This window comes from Peromyscus leucopus, chromosome 12 (assembly GCF_004664715.2).
Source record: "Peromyscus leucopus breed LL Stock chromosome 12, UCI_PerLeu_2.1, whole genome shotgun sequence".
Lineage (NCBI taxonomy): Eukaryota > Metazoa > Chordata > Mammalia > Rodentia > Cricetidae > Peromyscus > Peromyscus leucopus.
In genome coordinates, this window is record NC_051073.1 from 82,310,929 (window position 1) to 82,330,095 (window position 19,167).

Sequence of the window (19,167 nt, forward strand, 5' to 3'; positions counted from 1 at the left end):
ATCTATCCCCAGATAAGAACTCTGTGTCATTTGTACTAAACACTTTGACCAATTGTGAGTCTGCATTAACCACTATCCATTGCAAAAAGAAACGTTTTGAGAACAGCATAAATCCATGGATATAAACATAAATATTTCTTTCTTTTTTTGTGGTTTTTCTAGACAGGGTTTCTTTGTGTAGTTTTGGTGCCTGTCCTGGATCTCGCTCTGTAGACCAGGCTGGCCTCGAACTCCAGACATCTGCCTGTCTCTGTCTCCCGAGTGCTGGGATTAAAGGCACGCGCCACCACCGCCCGGCACATAAATATTTCTATTGTAGCTTAACAGCATGACCATTTAGCAAAATGACAACAGTAGACTCCTCCATAGGGATTCTGAGCTCATGGCCTTTTGACTAGGTTTATAGTAATGGTTTTGACTAGGTTTATAGTAATGTCTCCTATGGAGCAGATCTATATCTGGTCAGAAAGCTATTGATTATTCCCATAACCATCATTTCACTATTGAACTAGTTATCACATCTTACCAAACAGGTCAGTATTGTAGTATGCAGGACCCACTGCTAGAAAAGAATATTGGTATCTTTTCTCCCCTAGCAGCTTATATAACACCTTCTGGTGTGACAATAGTTAACCATCAAGGAAGGAGTTTTCTGGCTAGTCTGAGATTGATTTATCTGTGTGCATCCAATGTAACCAATATCTTTAGCTACAGGATCTTACCATTTGAATTATGGTCAGCAACCAAGAGCAATGGCAATAGACTGTGTTGTTTTGGATGCTTCTGGGGACTGTTGGAAGACATGGCTGGCTGGTCAGAGGTTGCAACCTCCCCAGTGCCTAGCAGCTTATCTCAATAAGCTCTGCAAAACGGAGCTCCCTCCCTCCAGCAAAGCTTCCAGCTCTCTACCTGCCCTTATCTGGAGGATGTCCCTGGGCCTGGAGGACTGACCTTATCTGAAAGCTAACTCTAAACCAGATGCCTGATTCATCTTTAGCTTGACCCTTGGCACAGATCCCTGCTGAGAAGACTTGTGCTAGGAGCTCTGCTATAGGATCCTACTGCCACACACTAAGTCTTGTGATAGAATGAGTTAGGGTTTGTCCTCAGGCTCCTCAATCCTATATATTCCTTATACTTTGGAATAAAATAAAATCTGTCTCCTGGAGGGCTGTCTCCATTCATGTTCATAGGCTGCCAAAGCTTTCTCTGGCTCCATCTGCCTCTTTTCCCCTCTTGACCTGGTGGCTAACAGGCTAAGGAGGAAAAAGAACCCCCATAGAACTTTCTGATCAGTAACTCATAAGAGAGGTATCTCGCCGGGTGGTGGTGGTGCACGCCTTTAATCCCAGCACTCGGGAGGCAGGGGCAGGCGGATCTCTGTGAGTTCGAGGCCAGCCTGGACTACCAAGTGAGTCCCATGAAAGGCACAAAGCTACACAGAGAAACCCTATCTTGAAAAACCAAAAAAAAGGTATCTCAAGCCCTTCACTGAGATTTTCATTTAATACATTTAATAACCCATATTTTCTGGGAATTTTCTTTTGATTCTTATTCTTAACTGAGTTTTTCCTTTTCTTTTTCCCTGCTTTATATATTTTTATTTTGTTTACAATCTTTAAATTATAATTAAGATTTAATTACATCACTTTCTCCCTATTTCCTCCCTCCAACTCATCCTGTATCTTCCTCTCCCTCTCAAACTGATGGCCTCTTTTTCTTTGATTATTGTTGTTACATACAGAAGTTGTACAAATATCTGAATAAATATATAAGTCCAACCTGCTGAGTCCCTTTGGTGTTGTTTGTATATATACTATTTCAGGGCTGACCACTTTGTGTTAGATAACTGGTAAGGGAGCTCATCCCTGGGAGATGCTAATGTTCCCTCTCTGAGGAGTCATTCGTTGCCTGTAGTTCTTTGTCTTGGGGTGGGATACCATGAGATTTCTCCTTTTACGTTAGAAGGTCCACCAGTGTTGTTGTTGTTATTCATGTCTTACTTAGGCAGCTATTTTGTTGAGTATCATGGGTGAAGCTTCCCTGTCATTTCTAAGGAGACTCAATCTCCCCACACCTTTCCTGGTCCTCTTTCTCCCTTCTCTTCAATGATGCTCCCTGAGCCCTAGGTGCAGGGTTATGTTGCATATTTATCTGTTGCAGCTGGATTTTCACAGTCACATGTTTGTACCATGGCCAGTTGTTGTTTTCTGTATGCTATGTGTTTTCTACAAAGAGAAAATTCTTTGATCTGGGAAGAGACCTACAATTATCTGTGAGTGTAGGCTAAGTTTTAGAGTGCAGTTAGGAATTATGCTGGTCTAAGAAGTGGCAGTAGTAGACTTTCCTATAAGATCCACTAGTCTTGGATAGTTAGCTAGATTTCTAGTACCAAGAATGGTTTTCCTTCTATTGAGCTGACTTTTGAGTCCAATTAGACATTTATTAGTTACTGTTCAGTTATGAGTAACACTATTGCACTTTTAGGGACATCTTGCCATGCTGATCATTGTTGTGATTCATAGGCATTACAGTTAAATAGAAATATTACTTTCTTCCCTCCCTTGACAGCTTGCATAATAACTCTGGTATTAATTTTCCACGTCCTGTGTCTTGTCTTCAGCAATAGGAACTTACGCTCACTTCCAAATGGCAAGCAAGGGCATCAGTAACAGCTTATTTTGTTCGGGAAGTCAGTTGGACTACGTGGACCAACAACTAGAATGAAGATTTCCTGTGCTGGGTACTGGGAGTTTTGATACTCTGTGGCTCTTAAGGGGAGCACTGTTAACAAAAGGGCATAACTTAATTATGTTATATGTACATTGTGGATACAGTATGTATATACACACACACATATTATATTTACATACTTCTGTGTGTTATGTGTAATTTTAGATGAATATAAGGTAGTATGATTCCCTGAGGTTTTATCAAACATCCTCAGTGTTATTAGTCTCTCCTCCATACCTCCTCTCCTTCTGTATGGACCTCCCTTTCTTCTCCCCTACTAAGTCCCCCCTCCCACTTTCTTCCATGTTCCCTTTAGTCCTGTATCCTGATACTTTCCTCCCTAGTTCCCCATCCCCAGGGGCCCTTTTTAGTTTCCTGGGTTTGCAGTTACTCCAAGTTATATACTCCCATCTAATGGTTTGGAGCTGGGAACAGTATATGAGAGAGAAGATGAGACATTTGTCTTTCTAAGTCTGTAATATAATTTTTTCTATTTCCATCCATTTACCTATAAATATGATGATTTCATTTTTTCTTAAAGCTGAATAGTATTCATCTGTGTATATGTACCATGTTTTCATTATGCATTCATCTGTTGAAGTACATTTAGGTTGTTTCCTTTTCCTGGCTATTATGAATAGGGCAGTAATGAACATTACTTGAGCAAGTATCTGTGGAGGAGGATATTGAGTCCTTTCAGCGGATACTAAGGAGTGTAATTGCTGGGTCATATGTGGATTTATTTTCAGCTTTTTGGGACTTTGCCACACTAATTACCAGAGTGACTGCACCAATTTATATCCCCACTAAAAGCGAATGAGGGCTCTTCCTTCTCCACATCCTCTCCAGCATTTGTTGTCAGTTATTTTGTTGATCTTAGCCATTTTAACTGGGGTGAAAACAAAATCTGAAAGCTGTTTTAACTCACATTTCCCTAATTGCTAAGGATGCTGACATTTTTTGAGATACTTATTAACTATTTTTATTTCTTCTATTGAGAAATTTCTGTTCAAATTCATAGTCTTACATTTATTGATGATGAAGCTATTCTATTCTCCTGTAAGTCGCTTTTGTTATGTATTTGGAAATGTATGCAACCATGTCCAGCCCTTTTTTATCATAATTGTTGTGATGTAGCTTGACACAATGTAGAATCACCTGGGAAAGGAGTTCTAAATGAGGAATTATCTAGATTAGGCTATCTGATGGGCATGCCTATGAGGGCTTTTAAAATTAGGTTGCTTGAAGTGAAAGAAACTTACCTTGAGTGTGGGTGGCTTTGTTTCATAGGCTAGGCCCAGTACTAAAGGAAAAGAAAAGAGAACCAAGCATTAGATGCACGAGTTAAGTTGCTCCCTGCCCTTAGCTGAGGATGTAATGTGACTGATGGCCTCAAATTCCTGCTTCCTTGACTTCCTCACAATGACAAACTAACTGTATTAAGAATTAAAAAAGATTTATGTGGGCCTCTCTAGCTCTTTGTTTCTTCCTTTTCTCATGTGGTCTTCATTTACCATGGTCTCCTATTCCTTGTTCTCCCTCTCTTTTCTTGATCCAGCTAGGATCTCCTGCTCTCTTTCCCTCGACCCTCGCCCTTCATTGCTCCCACTCATGTCCAGGATGTTCATGTAGATCTCATCCATTTCTCCGTGTCTTTCTTGGGGTCCTGTTTTCCAGGTAGCCTTACTGGTGATGTGAGTAGCAGTCCAGTCATCCTTGTTCCACATCTAGCATCCTCCTATGAGTGAGTACATACCATATTTGTCTTTCTGAGTCTGGGTTACCTCATTCTGGATGATTTTTTTCTAGATCCATCCATTTGCCTGCAAACCTCATGATGTCATTGTTTTTCTCTGCTGAGTAGTATTCCATTGTGTATATGTGCCACAATTTATTTATCCATTCTTCAGTTGAAGGGCATCTAGGTTGTTTCCAGGTTTTGGCTATTACAAACAATGCTGATATGAACATAGCTGAGCAAGTGCTCTTGTGGTATGACAGAAATCCACAAAGATACCCCCACAATAGACTGCTGGCAATGGTCGAGAGACAGCCCAAACTGACCTACTCTGGTGATGGGATGGCCAAACACCCTAATAGTTGTGCCAGAAACCCCATCCAAGGACTGAGGAATCTGGATGCAGACATCCACAGCTAGGCCCCGGGTGGAGTGCTGGGAGTCTAATTAGTGAGAAAGAGGAGGGTTTATATGAGCGAGAATTGTTGAAACCAAGGTTGGATAAAGCACAGGGACAAATAACCAAATGAATGGAAACACATGAACTATGAACCAAAGGCTGAGGGGCCCCAACTGGATCAGGCCCTCTGAATAGGTGAGACAGTCGATTGACTTGATCTGTTTGGGAGGCATCTAGGCAGTGGTACCAGGTCCTGGACTTGTTGCATGAGTTAGCTGTTTGAAACCTGGGACTTATGCAGGGACACTTGGCTCAGTCTTGGAGGAGAGGACTGGACCTGCCTGGACTGAGTCTATCAGGTTGATCCCAGTCTTCGGGGGAGACATTGATCTGGAGGAGGTGGGAATGGACGGTGTGCTGGGGGGAAGTGGAGGGGGGCAGGAAGGGAGAGAACAAGGGAATCTGTGGCTGTTATGTAGAACTGAATAGTATTGTAAAATAAAATAAAATAAAAATAAATAAATTTAAAAAAAAAGAATTAAAAAAGAGATGATGAGACCTCCAGTAGTGATAACACAATTGTCTCCTTCCTGTGTCCTTTTTTTTTTTTTTTTGGTTTTTCGAGACAGGGTTTCTCTGTGTAGTCTTGGTGCCTGTCCTGGATCTTGCTCTGTAGACCAGGCTGGCCTCAAACTCACTGAGATCCGCCTGGCTCTGCCTCCTGAGTGCTGGGATTGAAGGCATGTGCCACCACTGCCTGACGGTCTTACTGAGCATAATGACCTGGCTCTGTGGCTTGATGTACATATGTAAATTGCTCCATCTGATTTTGCTGGATTGACTCTTTGTTACATCTCCTTTTATGTCTGGCAATCTTCATGGTCTTAAGCTATTTTATTAGATACTAATATAGCCATCTTTATATTGACTGCTTTCATGTTATATATTTATCCTTTTACTTTTCTGTATTTGAAGTTTCTTATAGATAGCATACAGTTGAATATTAACATTGAATTGAGGCGAAACATTTGCCTTTATTTATTGATATGTTAGAAGCTAATTCTGTTATTTTATATTTTGACTTTCTGTTTGTTCTCTGTATTTCTTTCTTAGGTTTACTATTGTTGTGATGAAACATCATGACCAAAGCAACTTAGGATGGGAAGGGTTTATTTGGCTTACATTTCCACATCATAGTTTACTACCAAAGGAAGTCAGAACAGGAACTCAAGCAGGGCAGGAACCTCGATGTAGGAACTGATACAAAGGCCATAGAGGGGTGCTGCTTACTGGCTTGCTCCCTATAGTTTGCTCAGTCTGCTTTCTTATAGAACCCAAGACCACCAGCCCAGGGATGGCACCACCCACAATGGTCTGGGTCCTTCTATATCAATCACTAATTAAGAAAATGCCCTGACAGAATGACAAGGACATATTATCTGACTGTCCAGTAGACCTCCCCTCTCAGTAAGTAAGCTGGTGGAAGAAGGGATACTTTATTAGTGCCAAGTTCCTGATCATCCCACTACAGCCTTCACTGCTGCTCTTATGCTGGTCCCTTCTTACAGCCCTCGGAGGGTGATGTCTAGACTCCCACCAGCCTTGGTTGTTGTGTTAATATTTCCTGGAAGTGGACTCTAAAAGCTTTTATAAACTGATGTTATAGTGGGTGATTCTGGGACTGAATTTCCTAAGGCGAGCAAAGATGGACAAGTCTGAAAGGTGCTTATCAAAGTCACTAGAAAGTAAAACTTGGTGCTCAGCAGGTGTCAACAGTGATCATTGAGACTCTTGGGGGGAGGTGGGACCAGACAGCTGACCCCTGAGAATTCATGGCTCCTATCACATGTTGATAGATTTAAGGGACTTTTCCTGGACAAGATCATCGGCAGATGTCCTACAGTGTCACATTGAGTAGTTACTTTTTAGCACATATGAGAAAGAAATCCCTGCTGGCTTAGAAGTTCAAGTTTCAGGGAGTCACTAGAGTGACAAGCTGTTGTAAAGTATGCACAGGAAAGTATTGCCACATGCCATTGGTGATAACATGCTGCCAGTGTTCCTATGGACAGAAGTTCTGTGAAGACCAGGCCATCTGTTGATGTCTCATACAATTGCTGATTAATGTGCTTTTGCACCCAACTTTTCCATTTTGATGCTATTTCTAACTAACTAAGTAAGACTGGAAACTACTTTTTTTTTTTTTAAATCCAAATCATAGCACAAACATTTAGTGCTTCAAAATTTATAAAAGAAAGAATAAGACCTTCTTAAAGGAACCTTAGAAAAGCAGATTGTTGCAGAAGGTATTGACTCTTCCGGCCCAGTGTTTCAAATCACAAGACAACATGGGCACAGTAGACAGTTCCCACCGCTGCCTCCACCATTGTGCTTAACAATGAAGAACCACTTCTTGGCAAATAAAGATCTTAGTACTCTGTCCAGGTCATACTTGCCCGTGATGTGGATTAAGTTTGCTGACATCCCAGATCTGGCCTAGCAGCTTGGTCTTGGTGAAGTGCTTGACAAATAGTTTCAGAGTGAATGGCCAGGAGAGATCTGTATGTTTCATGTTGTCAAACAAAGAGGAAGAGTGGACTTATTTCAATGTGGCCCTTAAAAATCAGGTTGTATTTCCAATGAGTAATGATTTATTTAAATTTAGGTTTACTTTCCCAGTAAGATCATAGCTTTGAAAATAGCCATTTATTACTGTGTGATCTTAAGGCACAGTATAAACAGGACATTATGCCATCAACAATCTCTCTCTCTCTCTCTCTCTCTCTCTCTCTCTCTCTCTCTCTCTCTCTCTCTCTCTCTCACACACACACACACACACACACATACACACACACACACGCACACACACATACACACACACATAAGCACATGCACATGCATGCACAAAGAGAGGGAGGAGGAGAAAGAGATATACACACACACCTCTGTACTTGAGGATTACACCTCCTTGGACACAAACAATCATTGATGGAAAATACTAGAACAAATTGTGCTTATACTGATCATGTGCACACTTTTTATTATTATTCTTTAAATAATACAAAATAACTATTATTTATATAAAATTTACATTGTTGGAGTGTAGTGAACACCTGGAATCCTAGTCAGGAGAATCATGATTTCAAGGCTAACCTGGGCTCAAAACACAAACAAAGTCGGGTGTGGTGGCGCACGCCTTTAATCCCAGCACTCAGGAGGAAGAGCCAGGTGGGTCTCTGGGAGTTCGAGGCCAGCCTGGCCTACAGAATGAGTTTCAGGATAGGCTCCAAAGCTACACAGAGAAACCCTGTCTCTAAAAACCAAAAAATAAAAAACCCCAAAAACCAAAAACCAAACAAAACAAAAGAAAAACCACACACAAACAAATGAAATATCCAGAGATAAAATATATGGGAAGATGTACATAGATTATATATAAATATATGCCAGTTTATATAAAAGACATGAGTATCTGTGGATTTGGGTATTTGTGTTTACACTGGATCAGATATTGTAAATAATCTAAAAACTATTTATAGTGACCACCTTGGATACTGAAAAGTATCTCTGTGAATATCTATGTACATATAACCTTTATCAATCATGTATTTCATTTAGTTTTTATGTGTGTGTATATGTGTTCAAGTGTATGTGTGTAGGTGTGTGTGCATTTCTGCAGATCCTCATGGAGGCAGAGAAAGGCTTTGGGTTCCTTTGGAACCAGAGCTACAGCCTGTTATCAGTTACTCTACATTGGTGCCAGAAACAGAACTCTGGTCTGGAAGAATATTGTGGTGGTTTGAATGAGATCTCTCCTCAAATCTTAGGCCTTTGAATGCTTGTTCCAGTTGGTAGTGCTATTTGGTTAGGTGTAACCTTGCTAGAGTAAGTATGCTATTAGAAGAGGGCTTTGGGAATTTAAAGACTAGCACCATTTTTAGTTCATTCTATGCTTCCTGTTTGCAGTTCAAAATGTGAGCTCTCCACTTTCTGCTTCTGGTACCACACTTCTGCTCTCACCTCTGGAACAATAAGCCCAAATAAACTCTTTTATTAGTTACCTTGGTCATGGTATTTTATCACAGCAATAAAAAAGTAACTAATACAAACAGTAAGCACCCTTAAGCACTGAGCCATTGTTGTGGGAATTGTTCCCCCAATAACTTTGGGAAACAAGCCTTGGGGAATGACTTCTTGTCAACTAACATGACCTTAAGAGGAGAGGGAATTCCCATAACAAGCCATCTCTCTAGCTCCTATTCACACACAAAGAATATGCATGTACTAGTTTCCTTCTTAGTTTCTGTGTATCACCATTTGTGGTGTCCCATTGGAGTGTGTACCATGGAAACCTTGGCATTTCCTTGAAGAGCTTTCTTCTGGTGATGGAGAAATATGATGCTGTGCAAACACCCATCTGGTCTGTGTCTGTTAGGACTGAGCACAATGTCATATAAGAGAGGGCACAATCTGAAAGGTGTTTGCTGTGAAGTGGCACAAGTTTATTCCTGTCTAGAAACCAGGTAGGAGAAAGTATGTTGTTAACTGTGCACATTGCTGCTCAGACAAAAGCTAAGGGTCTGTTGCTAGAAAATAAAGGAAAGAGAAAGGACACCGGGTTGACAATCAACATGTTCTGTCCCCACTCCTGATGTGTGCATTTCTTTACTCACCTTATTAGAATCACAACACAGTGAAATTCTCGCATGCTTTGTTGTTCTTTGTTTGCTTGGTGCAGGAGTGGATTTGGATGCACATGAACTTGCTTTTATGGCATTATAATTTGACCAAAGTGGGAACATTAATTAATTAATTATTTGTTTGAAAAACTGTATGCTCATATCAGATTGAAAAATTACCATGATACATATTCTTGGAGAAACAGTAAATGCCACATTAAATGGAAAGAAATGGACGGAGGAGAAGACAGGATGTCCTGCTATGGCCTGTCCCTGAAGTTCTTGACAACCACAGAACCCAGGATTGTGAAAGATCCTTGTGGATTCCACTGCAGGACAACATTGAAAATAAGCTACCCAAATCATTACATGTGGTGAGCCTGTGAACTTCTGATCTACCCACTAAAGATTTATTCAGGTCTTGGATGTTTTTGGTCTCTCCCCTCTCCCTGCTTTCCATTAATCTTTTAGTCTTTCCATATTTCAGACTTCATCCTACTATAGACGAAAGGATCAAGATTTTTCCTCAGAGATTTCTCTGAAAGTTCTATTGCTTCCATTGACCTCTAACCCCGTGCCTTCACAATGAAAAAGGATGAAGCTTTTCCATTGTTCACTAACTTATTCTTCCTCATCAACCATTTTCCATATGGAAAAAAAATGGCTCAAGAGATCTGTCACATCTAAAACCATGAACAATGAATAAATTAGAAACATTTGCTGAGGTTGCTTATGTTTAAAGATGATACATTTTTCTCTTCAGGGTATAAAGTATGGAAGACAAGGCCACTATTATTTCATAGATTTTAGATTTGTATATTAGATGAGAAAGTTTCAAACTGCTATGAAGAACAATAATACTTTGATGTACTTATTGAGAACTTACTTTTGCCAGTGGAAGTGCTCCTATGTGGTAATAATTAGGATTTGTTCTTCAGTAAACAAACTACTTCAAGACATGGTGGCTGGTGTAAACTGAATGTTTGGGTCTCTCTTTGTCCCAATTCATATGTTGAATATGACAGTAGTAGGAAGTGGAGTTTGGGGGAGGTAATTGGGTTTAGATGAGGTTACCAGAGTAGAAGCTGCAGATGGGGTTAGTGGCTTATAAGCAGCAACAATAGCTGGAGTCTCTCCTCCTGGCAACCTGGGAAGTGAGTTCTCACTAAGAACCAGGTCAGCTACATCTTGGACTTCTGAAAAGTCATGATGGAGAAACACTCATTGATTCATTCAGTTTGTGTTATATTGTTGCAGAAGCCTGAGATAACAAAGACGAAACCTTAAGCCAAAAATCTTCCATTACCCAGCAATATCTGGGTGAGAAGGCTCAGCATGGTTGAACTTGGCATAGCAGACTCATCCATATGAGGTCACCTGTTGGATGATTGAGGTTGGCTGGCCTCAGAGAATGTCACTCAGATATATAGCAGCTGGGTGACAGAGGACAAAATAGTAACTGATACCAACAAACCAGTTCCATTGTGTTCACAAGGAACAGGGCTCTTAGAAGGAAGGTGAGAGAATATTCAGCGTCTAAGGATCAGCATCATGGCACTTCTACCACATTTTATTGGCCAAAAAGTCACAGGGCTGGCCAAGGTTCAATGGGAAACCTTTAATTCCTGATGATAAGAGATGTTGATAGAAGGAAGAACAGAGAACTTGGTGTTTTTGCAGTCTACCTCACATACACTGACTTTGAATGTAGTGATCCTGTGAGGCAATGTGTCTCTTATCCCCATATTCTTTAAGGAAATGGAGGCTTGGAACGTTCAAGTAACTGTTCCAAACCATACCAACTCAAAATGACAAACCTAGGACACTTCCCTAGGACCTGTTTTCTTATCTACTTCCTCAAGAACTTAGACACTGTGACAAGGTTAATCTTATCTCAGAGGTAGTCTTGACTGTCACATAGAAAAATTCTAGTTATCAATAGCAATAAAGAAACAAAAAAAATGTCATTACTTAAAAGATTTTGAGGAAGTTGATATCTTCAGTAAACTGAGGCTGGCTTATTCAGAGACACAGGTTGGGTGAATTAACAGCTGTTCCATTTCCCTTCCCATGCCTTCTTCAGAGGCTATCCTGAATACACCTGTGCATGCAGAGGCAGGAAAACAGCATACACTCTAAAGGATCATGAACATGACCTTCTCCTAGCCAAACTGTTCCAGATTGTTCCAGATGTTGGTAGTTCGATTATGGTGAGCCCTGTGGACAGAGCTTCTAGGAGCTAATTCCCAATTGTAACCAGTTAGATTCCTAGGGAAAAAAGCAGAGACTCCATAGAAAAGGTGGTAAAAAAGTGTGAATTTGTGAGAGCATATGTGCCACCATATATGATAACTCACTAGTGCTGAGGCCCCTGGCAACAGCTTTGTTCTGAAAACATCACCAGCCTTCAGGCCTTGATATTTACAGAAATACAAGGATATAAAATTTGGTGGTAGCTTCAGAATTTGAAATTTTTAGGATGGCTGTGAAGCCAAAAGATCTTAAAGTAACTTTTAAATTTCTACTCCATGTTGTGGAGTAGAAGGAAGCCACCACCACGATTCTCTAAGGGTCCTCAAATGCAAAGAAGAAATGTCAGGACTCATTCCCCCAAATTTCTCTTCTCTAGCTACAGGGTTGGCATCCCAGGATCAGAATATGTTCGTGATACTGAGAAGTAATTACAGGAGAAATAGTGAGACTTCGCTGTCATGGAGAAGAGTGTATGTGTTCTTCCAGTGGTGAAATGAGAGAGAAGAGAATCGGGCACAAGTAATTCCAGCTGATGGACCCTTGTCTAGAGTGACTAGGGTAATCTGAGATATCATGAAAAGACATTTTCACTGTAACAAATAATCACCTTCCCAGAACAGTAATGAATTCTACTTCTCCACACCACAGGGATATAGAGGACTACCTATTCAGTGACCACAATTGCTGATGAACAATGTGTTTAGACTTTCTACACTTAAAAGCTAGAAGAAGACTGACACTTGAAGTGCATCTCTTCGACAGAAATCATTGACAGGCAAACTCAGCAATATTGAGAATGATAGTGCTTGTGGTAAAGAATATGATGCTGACCTTGGAGGGGAGTAGAGAATCCACCATGACTAGCAACACATTCCACATCCCCAGTCAGAAATCACACAGAAAGTAACACTTTCATATCTCTTTGGACTCAAATGGCAACAAACTTCCCCAAGTTGTGTGCTTTAAGAAATGAGCAGTCTGGGAACTTTACTAGGGCATCAAATGAAGAGGAAAGCCAACAAGTAATTGGCTGAAGATTGTCTGTCTAGACAAGACACATTTACAAAATATAAGGGACAGAAGACAGACTGTACCTGAGTCAGATTCTCAAGTTAGAAGCATAGTGGGAGAGGGCTCTGATCTGCATACTTCACAGCAACAGAACCTGTAGCTGCCTAATCACTAGTTTCTACATATTATCTGCAAGGACGAAGTATTCTCTAAATATTCTCTAAATTACTGGGTAATGCTAGAAATCCACAGAGTCTGCATAAAAGGTAAAGGAATGTAGTGGGTAGCCATTCCAGCTTTGATCTGGAAGTTCCAACCCCCATTGAGACTCTGGCAACTGTCACGCCTACAAGGCGGGGCAAGGGGAGGCACCTGGAGACCCGAGATCTGGATGGACCAGCGCTCTCTCTGTTCTGGGACCCTGAACGGTGGAGGTGGACCAAGCAGAGCTCCAGAGAACACTGCTGGATTGTGATACACCTTCCCCAGACCCTGTGACCTACCTATCCCTTAATTTTTAAGTTATGCCATTAAATAAATATCCTTTTAACTACATGGAGTGGCCTTAATAATTTCACCAATAAACGAATTTATTAGGGAGAATTTTTTACTACAGTATGTGAGATTTATCCTAGGGTCCTGGAAGGCCGAGTTACAGTCCCATGCTGTTCTTCTGCCTGGTCCATCTCAGCATCCAAACCCACAAGGGAGAGAAGAGAGCAGCCTACATGCATCTCAGGTGTTAAGGGTAGCCCTGCACCACACCCCAAGGGAAGGTACTTCAAGGTCATAGGTAGGTAGGACAGTTACCTGCTACATCTGTAGGGGCAGTGCTTCAAGGCCATAGATAGAATAGCTATCTACTACAACTGGGGGCTAAGTGAGCACTCTTTCACAATTCTTTTTTTTCTTTATACAATTAATTTTTTTGGTATTGTAATTACATCATTTCCCCTTTCCTTTTCCTCCCTTCAGCTCCTCCCATGTACCCCCCCCACACTCTCATTCAAATTCATGGCTTTTAAAAATGTATACTTGTGTCTGTATATGTGTATGATGTATGTGTATGTGCATATATTCCTAAGTATGTAAATATAACCTGCTTAGTCTGTATGATGTTACTTGTATACATGTTTTCAAGGCTGACCATTTGGTATTGGATAAACTATTAGTGTGCTTTTCCCTGGGGAAGACAATTACTCTTGCTCTCAGTATTCTCTAGTTAACCTGTGTTTCTTTGTGTAGGGTGAAGGCCTTGTGAGATTTCTTCTGTTCACTTTAGCATGTCTTTTGTGTCATCCTTATACAGGTCATGTTTAGGCAGCCATGTTGGGAAGATGTCATGGATGTGGCTTCTCAGTAATTTCAAGGAGATACAGTATCACAACAAACATCCTGTTCCTCTAGCTCTCACAGTCTTTCTGCCTCCACATTTAGAGTACCTGAGCCTTAGGTGTGGGAGTTATCTTGTGGATGTATCAGGTGTGACTGGGCTCCACCACTTTGTATTTTGATCAGTTGTGGTTTTCTGTAATGGTCTCTGTTGCACAGAAAAGTTTCCTTGATGAGGAGTATGAATTGTACTCATCTGTAGGCATAAAAATATTTTTAATATAGTTAGGGATTATTCTGGTTAAGTTAAATAGCCCGGTAGGTTCTTAAGTGAAATAGCCCTGTGGGTTCTCCGCCAAGATCCACAATTTCACTAGTCCTGTGTATTTGGCTAGGTTTCCAGTACAACGTATGATTTTTCCTCTTGTTGAGTAAGATTTACATCCACTTAGATATCTGCAAGCCACTATTGTCCACTTAGGAGTAGTCTGTCAGGCTGGTCATTGTTGTGATTCATAAGCTGAGTATGACTATTGGTTGCTTCTCTCCTTTGGAAGCATGCATGGAACCTTCTGGTACAATGAAATCTACTCCTCTTTGAAGAGGCCTTCCAGTAAGATCCACTTACAGGGCCTCTGGGCTCTATGTCTGAAGTATATAACATCTTCAGCGGTAGGGACTTCATTTTTACCTATGAGGCAAAGACAACAGCAATAGTCTATGATGCTTTACTAGTTCTTTGAACAACCCTAACCAACATCTCAAAAGAGGGCTTCTTGTGAATGGCATTGAGGTTTTTGTTAGGTGGTCTATGGTTCTTGGGGGAAGCACTGCCAACCCAGATGGGGAATTTTCATTTAAACTCTATGTGTATATTATAGGTAGATAGTACTATGATTCCTTATGACTTTTTTCAGACATCTTTATTTTTATCTTCATCACCTCCTTTTTTTTGTATTTATCTCCCCAATCAAAGTTTCCCCCTCTCAATTTTTCCCCTTTTTTCATCAGATTATTTGTCCCCTCCCCTGAACCCACAATTGTGCTTTACTTTACTGTTTTCTGTAGTTATTCCAGTTATATACGCACACCTGAAGATTAGGAGCAAGGAACCTCAGATGAGAGAGAACATGTGACATTTCCTTTTTTGCAGTTGGGTTAACCCTCTCAGTATTATCTTTTCTAGTTCTATCCATTTACATGAAAATTCTATTTTTTTTTTTTTACAGCTGAATAGTATTCTATAGTCTACATGTGCTATGTTTTCATTATGCCTTCATCTGGGGAAGAATGTTTAGGTGGTTTGCATTTCTTAGCCATTGTGAATAGAGCAGCAATGGACACTGCTGTGCAAGTATCTGTGGAGTAGAATGTCCAGTTCTTTGGGCATGTGCCAGGGAGTTGTATTGGTGAGTCATATGGAAGATTTATTGTTAATGTTTTGAGTATTCTGCATTCTGATTTCTAGAGTGACTAGACCACTTTGCAGTCCTACCAACAGTGAGTGAAGGTCCCTTTCCCCAACCTCTTGTACTTGTCGTCAGGTATTCTGTTGATTTTTGCCATTCTGACTGGGGTAAGATGGAATCTCAAAGTTGTTTTGATTTATATTTCCCTAATTTCTCGGAATGATGAACATTTTTTGAGATACTTATTAAACATTTTTTTATTTCTTTTCTTGAGAACTCTCTGTTCAGATCCCAAACCATTTTATGAATGGATTTTTCATTCTTTTGACTATTTTTTGAGTTCTTTATATATCCCAAATAGTAAGCCTCTGTCAGATGTATAGCTGGCTAATACTCTCTCATTCTGTGGGCTTCCTCTTCACCTGACTGATTATTACTTTTTTAAAAGTTGAATTTATTTATTTATTTTACATCCTAGCCACAGTTTCTCCTCCCCCCTCTCCTCCCATTCCTTCCCCTCACCTCTCCTCTGCTCCACCCACACTTCTTAATCTCTCCTCCTCTGTTACTGTTCAGAAAGGGGCAGGCCTCCTATGGGTATCAATAAAGTGTGGTATATCAAGTTGTAGTAAGACTAAGCTCCTCCCCTTGTATTAAGGCTGAGCAAGGCAACCCAGTATGAGGAATAGGGTCCCAGGAGACAGTCAAAGCATTAAGGAAAGCACCTGCTTCCATTGTTAGGAGTCCCACATGTAAACCAAGCTACACAACTGTCACATACATGTAGAGGGCCTAGATCAGTCCCATGCAGGCTCCTTGGTTGTCAGTTCAGACTCTGTGGGTTTCTATGAGGCCAAGTTAGTTAAATTTTGTGGGTTTTCTTGTGATGTCCTTGTCCCTTCTGGCTCATACAATCCTTCCTTTTTCTCTCCAGCAGAATTCTGTGAGCGTGGTCTAGTGTTTGGCTGTTGGTCTCTATATCTTTTTCCATCGGTTATTGGATGAAGCCTCTTTGATGACAATTGGGGTAGTACCCAATCTATGAATATAGCAGAATATCAGGTATTGTTACATTGACACTTTTTTTTTTCTCCAATCATGTTTGGTTCTATTCTAGATCTCTGGGCCATCCAGCCTCTGGGTCCTGGCACTGTAGGTAGTGTCAGGGGTGGGCTCAATCTCATGGCATGGGTCTGAGGCTGGACAAGTCCTTGGTTGGACTGTCCCAAAATTTCTGTACCATCCTTACCCCCGCTCCCAACTCATACACATCCCATCGGCAGGACAGACTATAGGTCAATGGTTATATGGCTGGGTTGGTGTCCCAATCTCTCCACTGGAAAGCCTTGCCTGATAGCAGGAGATGACCAGTTCAGGCTACATATCCATTATTGCCAGAAGTCTTAACCTTGCTAGGAGCTTTCCAATTTTTTTGCAGTGCTTTACATATTAGTTTTTGTGTTGGTTACCATGTTGTTTTTATTGTTCTGTTTCTGTAACACATCTTAAGATCTGGAATTGTAATCTCACCAGCTTTTATTTATTTGTTTGCTTGTTTGCTTTGCTCAGGATTGGATTAGCTACCCAGGGTCTTTTGTAGTTCCATCTGAGTTTTGGGATAGTTTTTTTTTCTATTTCTGCTAATAATGGGATGGGGATTTTGATTTGGATTGCATTGCATCTGTAAATGGATTTGGGAAGGCATGTCATTTTCATATTAATTGTACAAATCCCTGAGCGTGGTATATGTTGCCATTTTCTAGTTTCTTTTTCTCTTTCTTCAAAGAGCTTAAAGATTCATTGTAGAGTTTCTTTACCTCCTTGCATAGGCTTATTCCTAGATTCTTTATTTTCTTTAATGCTGTTCTGAATGAGACTATGGTCATTATTGTTTTTTATGTATGTCAGCTACTGGTGTCTAGAAGAGCTATTAGTTTGTGCAAATTGATTGTATATCCTACAACATCCCTGAATTGGTTAATCATTTCTAGAAGTTTTCTGTTAGAAATTTTGTGATCTCTTATTTATAATACTATATTGACCAGTGATAGGGATATCCTTTGTTTTCTTTCTCTTGCCTTATTACCCCAGTTAATGCTTGCAGCACAATATTAAAAAGAAGTGGGAATAGTGAGCAGTCCTGTATCATTTCCTGATTTCAGTGGAATTGCTTCAAGCTTTTCTCCATTTATGATGATGTTGGCTGTGGGGTTCTCACATATAGCTTTTACTGTTCCCTCTTAATCCTACTGTTCCTGAGATTTTTATCATGAAATCCTACTGAATTTTATCAAAGTCTTTCTCTGTATCTATCTAGATGATCATGTGGATTATATATGTGTATATATATATATATATATATATATATATATATATATATATATATATATATATATATTTGCCTTGTAGAGCTGCCTTTTAAACCATTGTCTCAAATGTTTATTATATTTTTGGGTTAAGACATTAAATATCCTAGCTATTTTGATATATATTATTGTTGCAATACACATACACATATTTATAGTAAATTGACCTAGTTACAAAACTGTATATTAGAAGTAATTTCTTATGCCTGTTAATCATCCTGTCTTTAGCCCACATCACCCCTCCACACTCTGTAACCACTCCTCTTTTTATACTTAAGCCTTCGTATTATTTGTATTTTGAGAAATATCTATTGTTATTGCATCTCATAGACTGACCTTCATTGCAAACTAGAAACTCCCACCAATGTGTAATTTACAAGACTAAAACTTGATATATTGCTCACTTGATTTGTAGAGATGCTTTTAATGTGTTCAGAGATTTTGGTGTGTTGTATTTTCATCTTCATTTAGTCCCAGAAACTTGTAATTTATTTCTCAATTTCTTCTTTGATCCATTAATCATTCAGTGATGAGTTATTTAATCTCCATTGTTAGTGTATTTATTGGAGTTGGTATGTTCATTGGTGTCCTCTGTGTTAAGCTCATGTTTGAGCAGTCATGTTGATGAGATTTTATGGGTATAGCATCTGATATTACTAGGAAACACAGTCTCACAGCAAAATCTACAATGCTCTGGCCCTTGCAATCTTTCTGCCCTCTCTTCTACAATATTTCCTGTGCCTTGGATGTGGGAGTTTTTTGTAAATCTATTCATTAGGCATTCTCTTGGACTCTACAACTCCATATTTTGATTGGTTGTGGTTTTCTGTAGTGTTTTTCATTCATTGCAAAGAGAAGTTTCCTTGATGAGTGGTAAATACTACACTTATTGTTTGGTATAAGGAAAAATGTTTGTGGATTGTTGTTAGGGATTATGCAGGTTTAGTAAGTTAATGATTGTGTATTCTTCTCTAATAATCACAATTTCACTAACACTGAGTTTCAAGTACCAGGTGTGGTCTCCTTCTTATTGAGAGGGTCTTAAGTCTAATTTGTGAGCAGTTGGTTACTACCAAGGCATGTGTACCACTACTTCACCCTTAGGATTATCATGCCATGCTGGTCCTTGATGTAGTTCATGAGTGTCATAGCTGGGAGGGACTCTTGGTTGTGTCCTTCCTTTGGAACCTTTCATAGCACCTTCTGGTACTATGAAAGCTAGCCTTTAGGGAGAAGGTGCAACAAA

At 40.0% G+C, this 19,167-nt stretch overlaps 1 long non-coding RNA gene across 1 annotated transcript in view; it reads right to left on the bottom strand.

Moving 5' to 3' along the window:
- Nucleotides 1-3,987: 3,987 nt before the first annotated feature.
- The window catches only part of LOC119088830, a 25,704-nt gene continuing 10,524 nt past the window's right edge, over nt 3,988-19,167 (bottom strand). Inside the window, exon 3 of the long non-coding RNA XR_005092574.1 lies at nt 3,988-4,036. This is a non-coding gene — a long non-coding RNA (uncharacterized LOC119088830). The remainder of the gene's footprint in view (nt 4,037-19,167) is intronic.